This window comes from Alnus glutinosa, chromosome 10 (assembly GCF_958979055.1).
Source record: "Alnus glutinosa chromosome 10, dhAlnGlut1.1, whole genome shotgun sequence".
NCBI lineage: Eukaryota > Viridiplantae > Streptophyta > Magnoliopsida > Fagales > Betulaceae > Alnus > Alnus glutinosa.
In genome coordinates, this window is record NC_084895.1 from 13,027,429 (window position 1) to 13,039,871 (window position 12,443).

The following is a 12,443-nucleotide window of genomic DNA, read 5'->3' on the forward strand; positions in this document are numbered from 1 at the left end:
TGGATCTAAATTATAACATAAGAAGATGGAGATTTTTAATTTAAGGAAAAATTACAATTTAGCCCCCCAAACTGTCAGCAGTTTTGCAAGTAGTCCCACGAGCTACCAACGTTTGAACTATAGCCCCTTAAACTATCAAAAAGTTTTAAAATGACCAATTTTGTCAAAATATGCCTATAATACCCTTACCGCGTGTCATTTTTCAATTAAAAAATTAAAAAAAAAAAAACTAAAATTTTATTTTTTATTATTATTATTTAGTTTTTCTTTTTTTTTTTAATTGAAAAATGACACATGGCAGGAGTATTATATGCATATTTCGACAAAATTGACATTTTTAAAAAAATTTGGTAGTTTGGAGGGCTAAAGTCCAAACGTTAGCAGTTTGTGAGGCTACTTGTAAAATAACTGATAGTTTGAGAGGTTAAATTGTACTTTTTCCTTAATTTAAATTGTATTAACATTAAATAAAAAATAGATGATAATAAATGGAGTACAAAGCAGAGAAAAGGACAGCAAAAGGACACACGTGTCAATAAATTCTGACCAATAAACAAATTCAAATATCAACATTGAATCTTTTAATCTAATCTACGGTCTCGATCAAGGCTGTCGTTTAATACAGCCCAAGTCCCTGTCAGTATAGAATTTTCTTCAGTCCGTACTAAACCAACATCAAAGCACGTGGACCAGTGGTAAGGCTGAATTTTCAATTCCATTTAATTTGAAGTTTCAATTTGAGTGAAAGAGACTAGTCCAGGAAGCTTCTTTTTCACCTTGCACGATATTTTTATATGCTTTGATTGTGAAATGAAATTAGGTATACACCCACAAAATACACAGAGATAGACCACATCCCCCCCCCTCCAAAAAATATAATAATAAAAAAATTATATATATATATATATATCCTCCATAGAATAGGAGTGTACATGCAGTGCAAGTGTAGTTATTTGTAATATTCGTAATCGTATCTATAAAATGTTGATATCACTTTTAGATATTTAAAGAGATATCTGCATATACATTTGCGTCATATTTTTACTGACCGCATCCGCGTAGTTATTAAATGCGGTTATTATTCACTATTTGTATATTGGGTAATGAGCCTTTTGGGCCTTCTTTTGGTTTATATAAAGGTCTATTTTAAACGATTTTGAATAAAAATAATTTATGCTGATTTTTAATGTTTTGTGCTTGTTTTAATTTTTTTAAAACACTAATCTTTTGAAAACATATTAATTTTACATTAGTTTTACCTTTTTGTCCGAGTGTTATAGAAGAAAGCAACACAGCCAACCAAACCAATGTCAACATAACCTATACCTAATCCAAAACGACAACATTTAGGTAATAAACATCAAAACATTGTATTTTTCGTGAATTTATTAAGTATAATATATAAAATATATATTTTATATAAAGGGTATGTAGATGCGGTTAATAACCGCATTCCCTTAACCTAAAACTGTTATTCATATGCGGATAGTAATCTTTTACTAACTACATCCGCATGTGCGGATAATGAAAAGGTACGGATAGATACAAGTAAGAATTTTTTCCATCCGAATCTCATATATTACTTATTTAACTGCTACTCTGACTAGCACATGAGCAGCAAAGTTTGCATCTCTTCTTGCATGAAATATCTACTAGATATGCAACAATTAAGCACCCTTGGTGTGCCCCAGCACTAATTATTTATGTCTATTCCAATTCTATCATGTAATCACTATTTGAAGTGCATTACCTTTCAACACTTTTCATTCTCTATTCTGTTTTTGAAAATAGTCTCCTATGAAAAGTCAATGGATATGCTAAAATTTTCTTACCTACCTTTATTTCACTTGTTCCCATTTGTTTGATTTGAATTTAAATTTAAGTTTTGGAAGTTTTTATATATATTTTATTTTAAAAATGGACAACTTCGCTTAGAACCATTGATCTTTCTTCACTTTTGAAAAAATGAATCCAAACTTTAAAAAATGTCAATTTAGGATATTCATCTTTTAATTTTTTCAATTTCAACCATCCGTTAGAATTTTCGGTTAAATCTTATTAAAATTTCTAAAATACCCCTAATTTTTTTTAGGAAAAAAAAGAAAAAAAAATTGTTAGGATTTAGGTGTTAGTAAGAATTTAACGGAATTTTTACAAAAATACCCATGCCTGAATATTTGAAAATTTTATAATTTTTTTTTTTTTTTTTAAAAAAACAGGGGTATTTTGAAAATTTTGATAGGATTTAACCGAAAATTCAAATGGAGGGTTGAATTGAAAAAAAAAAGAAAAAAGAAAAAAAAAGATCAAGGATAATAAGTGAAATTTTTCATTTAAAAAAAAAAAATCCCATAAGAAATATATTTTAAAATAATAATTTAAACGTAATATATTTTTAAAGTTTGGATGCCCTAAATTGGCATTTTTTAAAGTTTTGATACATTTTTTCGAAAGTGATAAAAGATTAAGGATTATAAGTAAAGTTTTTCCTTTAAAAAAAAATCCCCTAAAAAAATATATTTTAAAATAATAATTTAAACGTAATATATTTGCACTTGGAAACATAAAAGTTTATAAAGAAAATAATTTAAAATTTTCATATCATACTTCTTCTTTTATGGAAAATAAACAGGGGAAGAAGGTATCCAAACTCATATATTAGAACATTCATAGCTGCCTCAACAAACTTATTAGCCAAAATAGTTTAAAAAATCACATTTTTTAATTTTATTTTATTAGCTATCCACTTTTCAAAGCACCCACATGATGATGAGGCTCAACATTTTATCTATTTACTTTCATTATTATATTAAATATCATTTTTCAAATATTTCTTAATTCTTTCTCCAATAGTTATATTTTTAAAGATTTGTCTATTTCTAATGATTATATTTTTGAAAATGTGATATTTTTCTAACGGTCATATTTTATAAAATTTATATTTTCCTAACATTAGTATTTTTTTTTAGTTTAAGTTCACTGCCTCGCACAAAGCACAAATATTCAGGTAGGTATACCAATAGGAGAAGGAAAAACAAAATGATAAATTAAAAAAATAAAAAATAAAATTGATGAATAAAAAGTACTCATCAAATGAGCAGATTTTTCAACAATTTTCTCATACTAATGAAAGACTAATGCTCTACCCTATGTCTCTCTCTCTCTCTTTTTTTTTTTTTTTGGAAAAAAAAAAATCAAAAACCTTTGTCTTTAATGTAGGTTAATTGAGTATGTCGGTGGACCCCAACAATCTTCTTTGAAGTTGTCAGTCTTATGATTGGATGTTTAAATTTTTCCAGCTTCCCTTATTATTATTATTTTTTAATATAACTTTTGAGGTGCACGTAGACTGTAGATTTGCACGTTATAGCCAAAGTTTTTGGAATCAGAATTTTTTATAATTATTTGTTTAAATTTAAAAAAATTTGAATAGATTATCGTGAAAAATCACTCACGAGACCTAATTAATGAAATAAGTAATTTAGTAATTTAATTTTTATTCTGCCAAGTAAGCCCTATAAGTGGTCGGTCTCTTACAATCATCTGTCTAAATTCTCTCTAATTCGAATAAATAATAATAGAGAATTCTAATCCAAATTTTTGGTGATCGGAATCCAGTTCTAGATTTAAAAATAAAAAAATAAAAAAAAAAAAAAAAGAAGAAGAAAGAGAAGAATAAAAATTATGATAGGATCCTCTCGTGCTTTACGTGGTTTTGACATTAAAATTTTAGTTTTTAATTTTGCAAATTTAAGATCAAAATTTAAATGTGAAACTTCTGTCAACTATTTCGTTAAATAGAATGTTGCTGATGTGGCTATACTTGAGTTGACCGTCTGATGTGTCATTTATTTTATAAAAACGATGTCAGTGGTGACCTTAAGGTAAGGAGATATGATAGGTTATCACCTAAGACATAACTTTTGACAATTTTTGTCAACATAGCAATTTTTATTTTTACTTTTTATTTATTTGTTATTATTATTTTTTTTTAGAAAAAAAAAAAATCTTAATGCTAGTTAAGAGATCACCTTGCCACATCGACAAAGTAATCAAAAATTGTGTTTTGAAATGACAAAAGATCATATTTCTAAGATAAATTGTATCAACATGCACCCTTATATAGCTTCATGGTGTTCTATTAAGGAAACCACACCCTTTTGTGTTTTCAATTTTTTCTATATTAATTATTCTAACTGAGTCATCACCTTCATTTGGCATTATAATGAGTTAAAAATCGTTAAGCATGTTTGAGATTGTGTTAAGAAATTTAAAAAGTATTTTTAATACATAAAAAATCGTGCCAAACAAAAAATTGATCCGTTTGATAAGAGAATTATTTTTTTACGTCTCTCGTACATTTTTTATACATTTTTTTTTTCTTTCTTTCTAAATTAACCATTAGATCTGTGGGATTCACAAAGACCCGTATGTGGATCCTACTAATCCAATAGTTGATTTAGAAAAGAAATATATGAGATATGTACAAAAAATGTACACGTAATATGTCTCGTTTGGTAAAAAACTCAAAAAGTAACTATTTATTTATTTATTTCTCTAAAAAGCTCAAAATGCGCTCTATATATATTTTTTTTTCTAAAAAGAGAAAAAAACTTTGTTCTCAAATGTTCCTTCTAATTTTAAAAGTTATATTTCTTATCGTAATCTTAAACACACCGTTAATCACATAAAATATATATGGTTTATTGTTTATCATTGGTAAAGCCGCATCCAAAGTTTAATAAATAATTTATATGATAACTTAATAATAGTCCAAAAGAGTATGGCATTTTTTAATTTTTTTTTATTAATTTTTAAATTTTCCAGGCCAAAAGAGTATGACTTCAAATTATTTGATAAGAGATTCGCAAGTGGCACATGCTGTGTAAAAGAAGCCTATAAATGCCAAGACATTGCTCTTCATCGGTAAAATAGCCTGCATCAACCCAATGGGATGCACGTTTTGGCATGCAGCCTCTGGTCTATTTTCTAAACTGCTTCGAAAAAAGAAAAAAGAAAAAAGAAAAGTCAATTTCTTAAAGCAACATATTGCCCCGAAAAAGGAGATCCCTTCATTCTTTATTACCAGTATCTTTTTATTTTATTTTCTATAGCAAATTATTATTATAATTAATATTATAGTACAAGGTAGCTGGGAAATTTACATCTTACAGTACGACTGCTTAACAACCATATCCTTTGGTTTCCTATATTCCTTCGCCTTATCTTCAAATACTCGATCTGCTACCAACTACCACTTTATTAATCAGAGAAAAATGTAAAATTAATTAGTCCATATAATGACTGATTCTAGCGTGGACTTATGGGGTTAGATAGGCTTGTTATAGATTTATGTAAGGGTTAAATATATTTTAGCCCCTAAACTATTATCTTTTCTTCGGATAGCCCCACAAACTACCGATACTTAGATTCTGACCTCTCAAATTACCACTTTTTGATTTTTTTAGCCCATCCGTCTATTTATACCTTTAATTCTAACAGAAATTGGCTAAAAATTCGAAAATACCCCTCCCTTAACTATGGGAATTTCAAAGTGTAGGAGGGGTATTTTCGAAATTCTGTTTAGAATTGACGGCATAAATGGACGGATGGGGCCAAAAAATCAGAAAGTCGTAGTTTGGGAGGTCAGAATCTAAGCATTGGTAGGTTGGGGAGTCATCCGGAGAAAGGGTGGTAGTTTAGGGGGCTAAAATATATTTATCCCTATATGTAATAATTGATCGAGTGTATTCATCTAATAACTTGACACTTTGGGTTAGATATTCGAATATGATACTCAAGTCTTAAACTCGTGCCATGGCTTATTTGTTGCATGCTCGTTTGGGTGTGCAGTTATTTTGTATTGTTTTTAAAATTGTGAATATAAAAAAAAATTATGTTTAGATGATATAGAGAATAGCAAACAAAATTAAGAATATATGTTCGGGAAGGTGAATCAAATTGAATATAAAAGAGAATTCATGTTTTGATCATGGTTTTTTTTTTGGTGGATTTTCTATGCAAAAAAAGGTTGTTTTTGAAAAAAAAAATAATAATAATTTAAGCTTTGAGTCAGGTTGAGTTGGAAAAAATCTGGTATGCAAAATGAATGGGATAAAACCCAAATACATTTGAGAATGAAAAACTGGACTCAAACGAGATTTTAAAAATAGTTGAAAATAATCAAACGCCTAAACAAGGGAAATAAAAATCGTCATAACATGCATATATGTGACGTAAAAAAGTATAATGTTATTTAGTAAATTGTTATACAGCTGTCATACAACTTGATGATCTACCTATGAAAATAAGTACTTATAAACAAAAAGAAAAAAAAGTGGTAATTTTTACTGTGTTGTTATTACAGTTGTAAATATCGAGAATATTCTTCTCTTTCTCTTAACCTTGAATGAGCAACGAAGAACGAAAATCCAAAGCAGAGACAGATCATAGAAGAATCCAAGTGACAACAAAGATGATGAGGCTTTTTAGAGTGAAGGACAATTCCTCCTCTGACACCTTACAAAAATCTAGTATGCAAAATGGATTGGATAAATATGGTATGCAAAAATCTGGATAAATTTGTTTTGAGTCACCTAAATAATCTATTTTTTGGGGAAGAAAAGACACTATTCATTTTAAGTCGTTTAAATAGTGTTAGTTGGAAAGCAACTTAACACATAGGGTTTGGACTTCAAGTTAAAGTCGTTTTACTATTCAAACGACTCCAATTAAAGTCATTTTGAGTGCAAACAACTTTAATCGTTTGAAGTCGTTTTAGCTGCAAAACAACGTTAACATGAATAATTTTTTTTTTCTTTTAAAAGAAAAAAAAAATCACTGGAGCACAGGAGTACTCGTGCATGAGACTTTCGCACAAGAGTGCAGGAGACTCCTTTTGCATGTAGGAAGAACTAAAAAAAAAAAAAAATTGTTTAAATAACGTCACCTACATCAATTACAATTGTTGGTATAGTTTCCAGTTTGATGACGTATCGCCTTTTAATTCGTTTTCTCCAACACCTACAAGGCAATAAAACCAACACAAGAGCTTGTCAAGTGTGCTGAAGGGGTCTCACTCCAATGCCTAAGTCAGATTTAATAGACAAATATTTAGGAATATTCTCGCATATGAATATGAAAGAGATCAGAGTGTTTTGATACCTGGGGTAGTGGCATATTTATAGGAATACAGTTTTGATATAGTTGGAGTGCTTTGATTATAGTTCAATTAGGAGTCTAATTCCAGACTGCGTGGGATTAGATTTTGAAAATAATTATTGACTTCTAAAAGAACCTAGTGTGTGTTTATGTGCAACAAAATATCTTAAATGCGAAATTTAAATAAGACAAGATATTTGTTGACGAAGTGAAAACTCTGTGAAGAGAAAAACCACTCCGGGGTAGCCAAACCCAGGAACCTCACTATCCAAAAACAAAGCAAGTTACAAAGCACTTGTACTTACAAAACCTATTGCAGTAGTCATACATTTAACTATAACATGAAGCCCATTGTGAACGCTTCCCAAGCAAGTCTCCTACTTGAAGGGGTCTTTGATGGATTCCTTTACCTTAGGGCCGACCCCTAAGATAGACTTCACACGAACTGTTGAGCACACAGGCAACGGCTTGAGAGCTAGCGGATTTTCGATTCTCCCTAAACACTCTCTTTAAGCATTGTGGAATTCGTTACAGAATTCATACAATTTACAAGCCTAGAGCCTTCTATTTATAGGCTAAAAGAAAACCTAAAGCTGCTAAAAAACGAACTCTGGCTATCGAGCGTCCGCACGGAAGTTAGGCTTGTCCGAACGGTCTTCTGTGACCGTCTTCAGAATAGCGCAAATCTTTTCATAACAGGTATACGTCCGTACGGCTTGGCCAAGCGTCTTGACAGTCTTCGCTATAACTCCTTTCCACGTTCGAACGAAAGTTTGGAATATTCTGAAGAGCTAGACAGCGTCCGGACGTGTTGCTACGTCATCCGAACGACTTGTAGAAACTTCTCAAACAATGTCGACTACTGAAATCCAATTCCGTGTAGAAATTGGAGAAGCTTGACCTAGCGTCCGGACGGTGTTGCTCTGACGTCCGGACGTCTTCAACTTAATTTGATGGACACTGCGGGGCGTTCGGACGCCTTCAAAGGCTCATTCGCATGGTTGCACAGGAAACTTTTTTTTGTCCTGGAGTTTGCAAAAAAATTTCATGGACATCTTCTAAAAACTTGTGATCAGTCACATGTTTTGAAATGAACACTGTCCGTATACATGAAGACTCTGAATAAGAACTGATCATTCTGTTAATTTGCAACCATTAGATAAAGTGTTTTTGTCATTCAGAATGTTGCCAACATAAAATACTAACAAACTCCCCATTTGGCCATTCTGAGACAAAAAACACTTGACCGATTTGAAAATATATTCCCGATCCAAAAAACAAAAAAATACTCCCCCTTTTTGTCACACAAGGACAAAGGGTAAACAAAGTATTAAGAAAAACCATAAGTGTTTAAGAAATACACGAAGTGTCATAACAAATTTAAAATTGTTATCAAAAACACAATAATAAGAAAAAATCAATCCTCATCGTCAGGCTTGGGGTGATAATACTGCAGGCACTCTCTTTTGTCAATCTGACACTGTTCAACACGCTCTTCGATAAGATTAGCTTCCCGTTGGAGAGCTCCCATAGAAGACATAAGCTGAGTAAACGCAGCTTCAATGTCAAAGGAAGGAGGCACAACTTGTGATGATGATGCAACTGCTGTGGGGGGAACTGGTGGAGGCTGAGGAACACTGCCTTGAGCCTCATGCTGCAACTGCGCATTAGACTTCATGAGTGTCTGTATGCCAAGAGGATCTGGAATCTGTGATCTGAGCTCAGAGTCTGAAATATCTGTCATGACCTAAAGACAAATTTGAGTGATTAAACACCCAAAAGACAGACTGGTATTCTTCTTATCTCGGACCTCGAGCATAGTATGCAAGATGTGCTTGCACAAACAGAAAGGAGTCCTCATCATTATGGCATAAAGAAGGGTGGCCTTCTTAAGAGTTGTTAGTATTTTATATTGGCAACATTCTGATTGACAAAAACACTTTATGTAACGGTTGCTTTTTAACAGGATTATCGGTTCTATTTAGAGTCTTCAAGTAATATGGACAAAGTCTCATTTCATGCCATGTATATGGTCACAAGGTTTAAGAAAATGTCCATGAAGATTCCATGCAATTTCCAAGTTAGAACAGCCGGTTCCTGTGCAGCCGTCCGGACGAGCCTTTGAAGGCGTCCGGACGCCCCACAGTGTCTTACAGATAACGATGAAGACGTCTGGACGTCAAAGTAGCACAGTCCGAACGTTAGGTCAATCATGGTTCAACACGGAGTTGGATTTTAGAAGTCAACACTGTTTGGGAAGTCTCTGCAGTCGTCCGGACGACATGGCAACACGTCCGGACAATGTCCACTATTTCAGAATATTCCAGAGTTCCGTTCGAATGCGGAAAGGATTTTAGTGAAGACCGTCTGGACGCTCGGTTAAGCCGTCCGAACGTGAACCTGATAAAGATAGAATTACGCTGTTTCTGAAAGGATATCACATAAAACCGTCTGGACGTGGCTAACTTCCGTCCAGACGCTCGACAGCCAGAGTCCGAATCTCAGCAGTTTTAGGTTTCCTATAAGCCTATAAATAGAGGGTGAATTCCATAGTGCTTTGAGAGGGTGTTTAGGGAGAATCGAAGATCTGCTAGCTCTCAAGCCGTTGCCGGTGTGTGCTCAACTGTTCGTGTGAAGTCTATCTTAGGGGTCGGCCCTAAGGTAAAGGAATCCATCAAAAACCCATTCAGGTGGAAGATCTGGTTGGGAAGCGTTCATGATGGGCTTAGTGTCAGAGTTAAAAGTATGACTACTTCATAAGGGTATGTGAGTACGAGTGTCTTGTAACTAGCTTTGTTTGGATAGTGGATTTCCTGGGTTTGGCTGTCCCAGAGTGGCTTTTCTCTTCACAGAGTTTCGACTTCGTAACAAATATCTTGTCTTATTTAAATTTCGCATTTAAGATATTTGTTTGCACACAAACACACACACACACACACTTGGTTAAATTAGAAGTCAATATTTATTTTCAAGAGTAAGCTCACTTCTACGAGTTTGAGGCTAAAGGATTGTTACGACAACCTTTACTAAGAATCGGTGCATAGGAGCAAAAGCACCAACATTGATCTGTGAATGTGACTTCTCCTCTCTTTGTGGTACCGTGCCAAAGAAATCACGCAGAAAGTCAATGCTCGGAGCCTCATCACCAGGAGGAAGAGGAACTTCTGAGACTGGTAAAACAGGTTCTCCGATCACAACACTAATAAGTTGTGGATCAATTTGAATCGGCTGTCCTCTGACCATAGTTTGCATGATCAGTCCTCTGTCATCATCCTGGATGATGATCATGCTGCCTTGGAATTCCCGCACCAGTCTGGGAAAGGCCGGGCAGACACAGTTGTATAGGTACTCCCACTGGTTCTCCAGAAGCATTTGACCAATAGGGAGTAGGACTGGATCCTTCAGATTGGCGTGGAGAAGATTCCGCTCCGATAGGACCTGCCGCGTTTGCATGCCGCCTGTCAGCAACTGATTCTTCATTTCTTTGCTTGACTCGGGGTGGAGAATCGTTTGAAGACATATTTCCTGGGCTAAAGAAAATCACAGAAAAATCCTTGAAAATATTAAATCCTGTTAGGCCAAAAAAAATTTGGGCATTATGACGGCTATAAAATGGACTATCCCAAAAATTACAAACATATAAATAACCAAATCATGATATCATACCATAGATAAAGACAATATCTCAACCCAACAACAGAAAATATGAGCAATAAAGGCAGTTGACACTCACATAGACCCAAAAATAATTAATCCCTAAAAATAACTATTATAAGCATAAAACTTATAAGAAATCAGTAAAAAGGAAGAAAAAAAAAACCATACCTGGGTTGGAGAGAAATCGAAAAAAGGACAAGTGCAAGTGAGAACTACGCATAAAAATCAAAGAAAGACGCAAAACCCGACAAAAAAAAATCAAGGAGAGAAAAGAGTGACGTGCGGTGCAGGGGGGAAAGCGATTTAACCCTACAGGGTTCGCCGTCCGGACGGAACATAAGTGTCTTCCAGACGTAGTGCCACATAAGTGATCGCACTAACACGCCCGTCCGGACAAGGATAAGTAACTTCCGGACGAAACAACCGCATTGTCCAGACAGCCAGAAACACTGTCCTGACTCTTCACACAAAAATTTGAAAAAGAGAGAAAAAGAACAGAAAAATAATTCCTAAAAAAAAATTTCAGAACACGCATGTACAGAAAACTGATAACACAGTTCTAAAGAATTGTAACACAGATGCTAAAATAAAACAAAGAGTTAAGTAATTTATCGAGGAAAAATTTTCCTGCATAAGAATTTTTTAAACAGTCTGCTTAACTCATGCAATGTGTGTGTGTGTGTGTGTGTGAAGACTTTCTCAGTAAGGTATTATCTATGCTGATATTGAAATTACTTAAGGAGAGAATTTTCACAGTTGGATCAGTCAAAAGTCAAACCTTATTTTACTAGGGTCTAGACACCCTCATCTGATACACTTCCCCTAAGCTGCAGCTCTTTTTCTTTTACTTCGTCTTTTAGTGACTGTCTATTACCACAATGATTTGATCACTGACAGTTTCTATAGGGACAAGTGCAAGAACAAATTTATAGCACAAAAGCAGTGGATCTTTTAATACATCCATATTTATTAAGTTTTGAATGCTTTTTATCACTTGGTGCTGCACCCTAGAAAGAATGTCAGAATTTATGGGTTCTAGGTTCAACTAGCGAGTTGGTTGATTTGACCATCTTATCATAGAAAAAAAAAACTCTCAAAAGACTTTTCAGAAGCAAAAAAATCAGAGGAGAAAAAAAAAAACCTTAGGAGAGCCTTGGATAGTGCACATTTTTATCACATGAGAAAAGCAACTATCTATTAAATAGATGCACCGGGAAAACTTTGCAGATATCAAACAAGAACTCTCAGTTATATAAAAGCAAAAAGATTAATGCACAAAGAACTGAGACATCAGGTAAAAATACATAAGATATTTGAAAAGCTAAAACTAGGAATAAATGTCCACATCTTTCTCCCCCCCCCGGATAGCATAGTCCAAGCATGTAAGGTAAAAACAAACCTGTCCTTAGGGAGAGAGGTTTGATAGTACCAAGATAGAAAAGCAGCCGCTCAACGTGCTATTTCTATCATCCATATTGTTACCTACAAAAATTCCTCAAGACGAACAAGAGGAAATATAGGGAAAGAAAAGATGGTTCCATAACAACAAGCAAAGATTTCATAAGATGATATAAAAATGCTATGTAAGTGTACCTGTCATGCTTTAGGATTTAGGTACCAAAATC